Source organism: Spinacia oleracea, chromosome 5 (genome assembly GCF_020520425.1).
Source record: "Spinacia oleracea cultivar Varoflay chromosome 5, BTI_SOV_V1, whole genome shotgun sequence".
Classification (NCBI taxonomy): domain Eukaryota; kingdom Viridiplantae; phylum Streptophyta; class Magnoliopsida; order Caryophyllales; family Amaranthaceae; genus Spinacia; species Spinacia oleracea.
In genome coordinates, this window is record NC_079491.1 from 97451968 (window position 1) to 97460848 (window position 8881).

The 8881-nt window shown below is 33.6% G+C and overlaps 2 long non-coding RNA genes across 3 annotated transcripts; one reads left to right on the top strand and one right to left on the bottom strand.

The window, feature by feature from the left end:
• Nucleotides 1-259: 259 nt before the first annotated feature.
• LOC110802044 (uncharacterized) lies at nucleotides 260-7756 on the top strand. The gene is made up of 3 exons (XR_002537057.2): nucleotides 260-428; nucleotides 4850-4912; nucleotides 7421-7756. It is a non-coding gene; the product is annotated as an uncharacterized lncRNA (long non-coding RNA).
• Nucleotides 1272-7546, bottom strand: LOC110802043 (uncharacterized). Of its 2 annotated transcripts, XR_002537055.2 has the most exons (5): nucleotides 7407-7546; nucleotides 6240-6406; nucleotides 5891-6039; nucleotides 5434-5552; nucleotides 1272-4486 (listed from the first exon to the last, which is right to left on the bottom strand). It is a non-coding gene; the product is annotated as an uncharacterized lncRNA (long non-coding RNA). The 2 variants fall into 2 exon arrangements; XR_002537054.2 differs by lacking the exon at nucleotides 1272-4486 and having other exon boundaries at nucleotides 4925-5552.
• Nucleotides 7757-8881: the final 1125 nt, after the last annotated feature.

Below are 8881 nucleotides of genomic sequence, written 5' to 3' on the forward strand. Positions count from 1 at the left end.
AATATGATAGTCTTTACTGATTTACATATAGGTATGATTTACATTATATCCCCTCCTAATTAATTATACCCAATATATATATTATTATTATTATTATTATTATTATAAATATATATATATATATATATATATATATATATATCCAATGAGAAGATCACTAAAATGAGAAGAATGAGAAGCAATCTAAACCGTCCGAATAAATTAGATCGGATGGCCAGATTAGCGCGTTAAAATGAAAAAAAGAACGACAAACTGAACCCAGAAAATTAGAAAAATTAAAACGCCATTCTCCCTCCCTTCAACTTACTCGATTGCGACCTACTCTTCCATGGCGGACGAAATTTAATCAATTGCTCATCTTCTTCAACTTACTCGATTATTCTCGCATATCTCTTTAGCTTCTTTGCGATCTTTTTCCAATTCTCCAGGTATGTTTTTTATTTTTTTGATTTTCCTAATTTTTCTCTCTTCATTCAATTAGTCCGTAGTTGTTCTGATTATTTTGTTGGTGTTCTTCAATTTTTCTGTTCTTCAATTTGATTTTTGTTCAATTAGGTTCTCGATTAATGTCTTATTTCTCTTATTCGTGTTTCTATTGATATTTTCGATTGATAATTTGCTCGAAATTGGGGTTTCTTTTGATTTTGTGGGATTAGGTTCTTCATTGAAATTCAGGTGATTTCTTTGATTGAGTAGTCTTAAAAGAAACATTATATTATGCTGTTGGTGGGTAGGGCTGCAAGACCTTGTTACATGAATTTTGATGTGCCGTGCTTTCTTATAGTAAAGATAACTTGATATGAAACAAAAATGGATGACTCTGTGTCTAGTGAGTGGTCTGCCCACAATTCCACAAATATATCGTTGGAACTCTGATGCCTGTACTGGATGCTAGTGAAAATACCACGTTCGTTGAATTCATTGTAAAGTGATTCCCTGAATGCATAGGTTTGGTTTAGGAAATAGGGAGTGGTGGTTCTTAGCTTGATCCTATGTTTACTTGCAACCTCTTCTTTTTAAGGTGGAATGCCAACTAATTTATCTAACAATAAGATGATAAACTACGTTTACAGATAGCTTCCAACTGCAAGCTACTTTCTTTCAGAGATTATGCATTAATTCTAGGTGATATTACAGGGTTTATAGAAAGCATGACCTTTTTGCAGCTGTGTGGTGTTGGTCAGTTGCAGTAGGCCGTTAGGATGGATATGTGCAAGCCCGTCAAGATGAAGGCCTGCTTCTGTAAAACCATGATAAATAAGCTTATCTTCCTGGTCAGAAAAGGAAAATGATGTGAAGAGTAAGAAAAAAATAAAAAAAAATTGTTTTCGGTATGCTTTAGACATTGGACATAGAAAGGAAGTGATACTGGTCTGCTAGGAATCCTAGGATTGTAGATTTGCAGCTGAAAAACAAAAGAGCTTAGATTTTTATTAAAAAAGTTGATTGAATTACTTTATAATCAAGACAAATTCTGTGGCCAAGATGCTTAATTGGAGTGGATAATGTTAAACAGTTTGATCATTTAACAAGAAATTTACAGCTGCCAGAAAATGGCATGTAGAAGTCAGATTATCATTACACAAACATACATATGTGACAAATGGTTGTACGACTAGCTTGTGATGAAGATTGTTGTTGGTGCTGCAAATTACCATTATGAAAATAATTGCCTTCTCCGACAACCCGACAGATTCCTACTAAGTAGTTAGTTTTATAACCTCAGATGAAAACGCTATGGTATAGTGCCCTTTGTCTCTAAAATTCTTTTGGGATTGGTCATGCTCATTCCGAGTTGTCTTTATTCGTTTTTATAGTCAAGTATTAGTAATGCCTATTAGCTCAATTGGTAGAGCTTTGTGTGATTGCACAATGATGTAGGTTCGAATCTTACATAGGCAACTCTTTGTTTACAAAGTAATTTTTTTTGCTCATTTGTATAAAATTATAAATAATGAGCACTTTTTTTGAATGTTAAGTAATTTGAGATTTTAAAATATTTGCTCATTTAGCCACAATGAGTAATTTTTTTAAAAATTAACAAACATGAACTTTAAAATTTAAAAAGTGAGCAAAAAATTTGCTCATTTATGCAAACTATAAAAAATGAGCAAAAATATTTGCTCATTTGTGTAAACTATAAAAATGAGCAAAAATATTTGCTCATTTATGCAAACTATAAAAAATGAGCAAAAACATTTGCTCATTTATGTAAACTATAAAAAATGAGCAAAAATATTTGCTCATTTGTGTAAACTATAAAAATGAGCAAAAATATTTGCTCATTTGTGTAAACTATAAAAATGAGCAAAAATATTTGCTCATTTATGCAAACAATAAAAAATGAGCAAAAGCATTTGCTCATTTATGTAAACTATAAAAAATGAGCAAATTTATTTGCTCATTTAGAAACGATGAGCAAAAGTTTTCAATATTAACAAAAGAATTTGCTCATTTGTGTAAACTATAAAAATGAGCAAATTTATTTGCTTATTTAGACACGATGAGCAAAAGTTTTCAATATTAACACATTCGAACTTTAAATTTTTTAAAATGAGCAAAAGTATTTGTTCATTTGTGTAAACTATATAAAATGAGCAAATTTTGCTCATTTTGACATGATGAGAAAAAGTTTTCAATATTAACAAATCTGAACTTTAAATTTTAAAAAATGAGCAAAAGTAGTTGCTCATTTGTGTAAACTATAAAAAATGAGCAAATTTATTTGCTCATTTAGATATGATGAGCAAAAGTTTTCAATATTAACAAATTCGAACTTTAAAATTTTAAAAATGAGCAAAAGTATTTGCTCATTTGTGTAAACTATATAAAATGAGGAAATTTATTTGCTCATTTAGACACGATGAGCAAAAGTTTTCAATATCAACAAATCTGAACTTTAAAATTTTAAAAAATGAGCAAAAGTATTTGCTCATTTATGTAAACTATAAAAATGAGCAAAAATATTTGCTCATTTGTGTAAAATATAAGAAATGAACAAAAATATCTGCTCATTTGTGTAAAATATAAAAAATGAGCAATTTTTTTGAATGTTAAGTAATATGGGATTTAAAAAGATTTGCTGATTTGACACAATGAGTAAAAGTTTTGAAAATTAACAAACCCGAATTTTAAAATTTTAAAATGAGCAAAAATATTTGCTCAGTTGTGTAAACTATATAAAATGAGCAAAAATATTTGCTCATTTGTATAAACTATAAAAAATGAGCAATTTTTTTGAATGTTAAGTACTCTAAGATTTTAAAATATTTGCTCATTTAGACAAAATGAGCAAAAGTTTTGAATATTAACAAACCCGAACTTTAAAATTTTATAAATGAGTAAAAATATTTGCTCATTTTGTATAAACCATAAAAAACGAGCAAATTTTTAGAAATCTAAATTTTTGCTCATTTAGACAAAATGAGCAAAAGTTTTGAATATTAACAAACCCGAACTTTAAAATTTTAAAAATGAGCAAAAATATTTGCTCATTTGTGTAAAATATAAAAAATGAGCTATTTTTTTAATGTTAAGTAATTTGAGATTTTAAAATATTTGCTCATTTAGAAACAATGAGCAAGTTTTGAATATTAACAAACCCGAACTTTTAAATTTGCTCATTTGTTTCATTGTTGTAACTAGAAAGGTTTTAACTTTTAATGTTATAATAACGGATAAAGTCTCAAGGTTCTTATTGCGAGCAAATGTCCCTTCTGATCGCTGGTGGTTGAGATTGAAGTTTCAGTTCCTTGTTGCGAGAGACCACGCGTTCATTTTCATAGTTGTTCAGTTGGTATAGTGACATGACATGAATGCTTTGTAGAGTACTTCCTCATGTTTTCCAGGAAGCCTCGGTGTGATGGACACCCTTCATGAATGTCACGTACTGTGACAGTAGTTCTTGTCCAGTGTGTAGAGCTGCACAGGAAACTCTAATGCATGCCATCTTCTACTGTAAACATGCTGTGACAATTGGGGCACAAAGTGAGTTTATAAGGTTGCTTGTGGGGGCTTCTAGCTATAGTTTTGCTGACTGCTTCATGTGGGTGGCTGGGAAGGTGGATAGAGTTCAGCTCCGTGTGTTCGCCTCTCTTGTGTGGGCGTCCTAGTTCTGTCGTAACAAGAGTGTATTTGAGAGCCAAACCACTGTGGAACCTGTTATGGTGGTTGTTGGCTTCGTGTCCCTCAGTAATGATTATGAGGTGTACAATGAGAAGGTTAGTACGGGGGTACTATCGTTTCACTTCCCTTCTGCATCGTCTTGGGTCCTGCCCCCAAACAATAGTGTGAAGGTGAATGTAGATGCACATGTCTCAACTGGAAATGGTGTGAGTTTGGAGTTATGATAAGAGATGAGGAAGGTAAGCTTCTCCTTGCGGCAGTTAAAAGGATCGCAGTGAACTGGACTCCAATGCTAGCAGAAGCGGGAGCTGCAAGATACGGCCTTGAGGTGGCTAGGAGGCTGGGATATGAGAATGTGATCCTGGAATGCGACACGATAAATGTTGTCAGATCCATACAAGAAAAACAGGAGGGTGCAACACCAATTTTCTTGCTATATGATGACATCCATAGATTTAGTTCTAATTTTAGTCTTTTTATGTGTGTTCATGTTAGGAGAGCGGGCAATACCGCGGCTCATTCTATTGCTAGATGGGAAACCGATGTCAATTCAGAACGTATTTGTATGAACACGTTCCCCCAAAGCTTGCGAACTTAGGTGTAACTCGATTTAATTTAATAATATGCCTGCTAACTCGATTTAATTTAATAATATGCCTGCTAACCAAAGAACTCTTATGTTATTATGTCAACTGTATATAATCTATTTGCTATTATCATGCAGGCAAATGACTCTGGCCTTGCCTCATATGTCGGTGGTCAGATTGATCGATCCCTGAGCTGGAAGGTAATGTGGGATGGGATTTGAAATATTTGCTCATTTAGAAAAAATGAGCAAAAGTTTTGAACATTAATTAACAAACACGAACTTTAAAATTTTTAAAATGAGCAAAAATATTTGCTCATTTGTGTAAACTATAAAATATGAGCAAATTTATTTGCTCATTTAGACACGATGAGCAAAAGTTTTCAATATTTGCAAATCCGAACTTTAAAATTTTAAAAATGAGCAAAAGTATTTCCTCATTTGTGTAAACTATAAAAAATGAGCAAAAAGTGAAGATTAACCTACGTGGGATTCAAACCCACATCTTTTGTGCATTTGCACAATGCTCTACCTATTGAGCTAGTAGGCTAGTGTATTTAAATAGAATCAACAAAAGTAAAGCAAAAAAACCAAAAAAGAGTAAATCAAAATTATTCGAAAACTTGAGCTAATAGGCATCACTTGAACTAATAGAGTAAAGATGTTAAACATGTTCTAATATACACAAGTATATGGAGTATTCATTACTTGTGAGCACTTACAAACTAATTTAGACTTGTTATGCAAGTGTTTGAAGCTTCCTAGCTTTGCATTCCTAACCACACAGTGACAGACATAGCCTCTGCAACATTTGCCTTCCACTCGGTATGTTGCCTCCTTACTGCGACATTAGTACACGTGAGGAAATTAAGTGTGTGAAATCACAAAAACTTTCACTCAATTGATTTAGGTGTACCGATAGATACAGGCTAGATTGTAAATAATTCAGCTCTAAGCTAACCAGAGTAGTTATTTGTCCTTGAGCTACTCGAGCTCAAGTTGATTTACATGTTCAGTCGAGCTAAGCCTGATAAACTGATCATTTCTAAAAATCCAATGAATTTGGATATAGCTATATCATTCATTAAGCTTTTGATGTAAAAGGTTCCCACTTTGTAAGTACAGATTTTGATGAAACCAAATATACTGCACGTGACCATATTAATAAATTACACAAACCTTGAACATGGAAGCCATCCACTGAGTCCCACTACTACGCTCAGATTGATAGGATAAGAGCTCCTGTTCCTGTATCGCCTAAACTTGGCATATCATAGAATACGGAGAGATTGCAGCACCAACGTTGAAACCCCCAATACCAAGCTTAACTGCAAGTAGTAATTCAAAGATAATTACCAACTCAAAGAAGAGAGGTGCTTTTATAAATTGGTGAAGTTGATTTGATAGGGTACTTAGGCCAGTAGATTTGCAGAACCTAGGAAAACCCATGTTCTGCTTTTAAGTTATAACAGAAACCAGTTAGTATTATTTTTTTGTTCAGAGAAATAACAACAAACATTAAACCCACCTCAATAAACCAGCCTTAAGTGAATTGCATTCCACTCCTGGTTGTAGCAGCTCTTCCACATTCATGAAGCACGCTCAACTTGCCCAATTTGCTGCTCGAGCTTTGGAATTCAATGAAATGCCAACATGAGAGAAGGGAGTTTGCAGGGAGACAGGCTATACATCTTCCTGTTGATAGATAGACTGCATTAAATCCTTGTTATCTGTAGAATATACTGCATCTAATCTATCATAACTAGGATAGGACAGTATTTTCCACATCCTGGGTGTTTCTTGAACTTAAACCTATACACTAGATTAAGACGGTTAAACCATAATAAGGCAATAGATCAACAAATTAGACTCTGACATCCGTAGTCCGGATCAACAAATTCTACAAGTTATACCAAGTCGATTATAAGTTGGAACTATGATAATATACATTTATATACATATATTACGTGCATTACAAATGATGTTTATTTATGCAAAGAGCAAAAATGAATTTACTCATTTATGCAAATGAGCAAAACAAAACAAAATTTATGCAAATGAGCAAAATAAATGAGCAAATGAGCAGAATTATGATCTCAGTTCTATCCCAAAACTCGCTCCCATCAATCTATATAGAAGAACGTTATTCACAAATCACAAATCACAAACATAGTCACCTCAAAACTCCCATCCTTGCTAGTAGTATCAATGGATACGAATTAAAATTAGTTAAGGACAGATGGACATCAATACCAATTAAAAACACACAATGTAAGATGGAGTATACATACCAAAAGCGCGGGAATTACGGCACAAAATAGCCAAGTCGCAGAAATTGCAACTTGCAAACAGAAAACAAACATGGGAGTTAAAAAATTGAACTTAATGTCTTCTTTTCTTTCACCTTATTTGCATTATCACAAAGATTGATTAGCATAATAACAAACAAATAATCAAAATATGTTAATTCGAAGAAAATAAAACCCTAATTCATAAACCTCAATCAAAAAATCAGAAGAAAAAAACGAATCAGGACAAAACTTCAATCGAAAAACAAAAATAATCAAAATCAAATACCTAACATGGAAAATCAAAGATAAATCAAAGCAACTGGACAATATATCTCCAAAATTGGGGGGATGAAGATGCTCGCTGAATCGCAGGAAATGAGAAAATAAAATAAAAGAAATCTCACAAATTGCAGTACAGGAGACGACGTGTGGATGATGGAAGCGTGGGAGATGGTGGCAGCGTGGGAGATGGTGGCGGCGCGGTGGTTGGTGCAGGTGAGGAGACGACAGCGGTGAAGAGAGAGAACCACGAAGGAGAAGGAAAATGGAGGAGAGAGAAAATGAGCTACTGAGAATGATGCAGGAGGAGAGATAACCGGGAATCAGTTTGGAAAAATAAATATTGGCTATATTTACGATTTTGCCATTACTAATAGCGCTAGGTAGAGTCTTACCTTCGTTAGATATAATCACAACGAATGTACAAGATTGCTTCTCATTCTTCTCATTTTAAGATCCCTTCTCATTTGAGTCATTCCTTATGAGTTATTGTGTCAGCTATAACATCTGGACATAATATTATTAAGCTATTATTAATCCTAACATTATACTAACATGTACTCTCTAGTTTATACTACACATTCCTTATGAGTTGAGGTTTCGTTTGCATAAGAGTTGGGGGTTCTACTGGAAGTGTTGGATTAGCTGTAATTCCTTGCCTTATGTTGAAGATACTGCTTGAGGAAGAATGTGGGGAATACATGGACCTGGCTTCATTATTTCCACTCTTCTTTTCTATCTTTTTACTTTTCTCATCTAGGTGGAGTAGGGGGAATGAAAATTGAGTGGCATATACAAAATTTTGCAGTAATGATTGAGCGTTTCTCATGAAAATTAAATAGATCCTGCCTGCCACCTCATGTTATTCATATATGTGACAAGTAATTAACTAACAGACATCAAGGAATAACAATTTTCAGCTCAAAAAACTTACCACTAAGGTCGAATGTCTATTCTTTCTTCGCTCAAGTGTTCCTCGGTTCTTGTGATCTAACAAGGAAGTAGAAGTAGTCTTCTTGCGACTAGAAGTATGGTTTTTTGAGATGGATTTACTTTGTTTTTGCCTTTTAATCTTAGCTGTGGATTTTTCAGTTCCGTAAAGGTGGCTAGTAGTTGTTCAGTTCTGCAAGGGTGGCTGTTTCCTTTCCAGTAAGCAGATTCTGATATGCTAGTAGTGTGAGGTTATGATACATATGAACAACATAAATCATGCGGAAAAACCTTAATGCCAGGATACATATTAATTGCACATAATCATATAATTAGTCTAGGATACATACACTTTGTAGCGTGCCCTCCCTAGCTGCGCCCGAACCGAATAAGAACAAGTCTTTAGGACTCCAAGTGTCGTCCCTCCGTAGATAGTCTACAGCACGTCCGGATCCGCCTTAAGATTGACCAACTAGAATCGCCCTTAAGGTACTATTATTTTCGGCTAAATAGGCAAGTAATATGGCTGATTTTTCTGCTTAAAAATCCTAGCTTTTATTGTTTGAGTACTTATTAAACTCGCGTATAAATTTGTGACCCTAAGCACATATTTATAGAATCATGGAAAATGATTTAGAATCCTATTAGAATATTAAATTAATTAATTAGA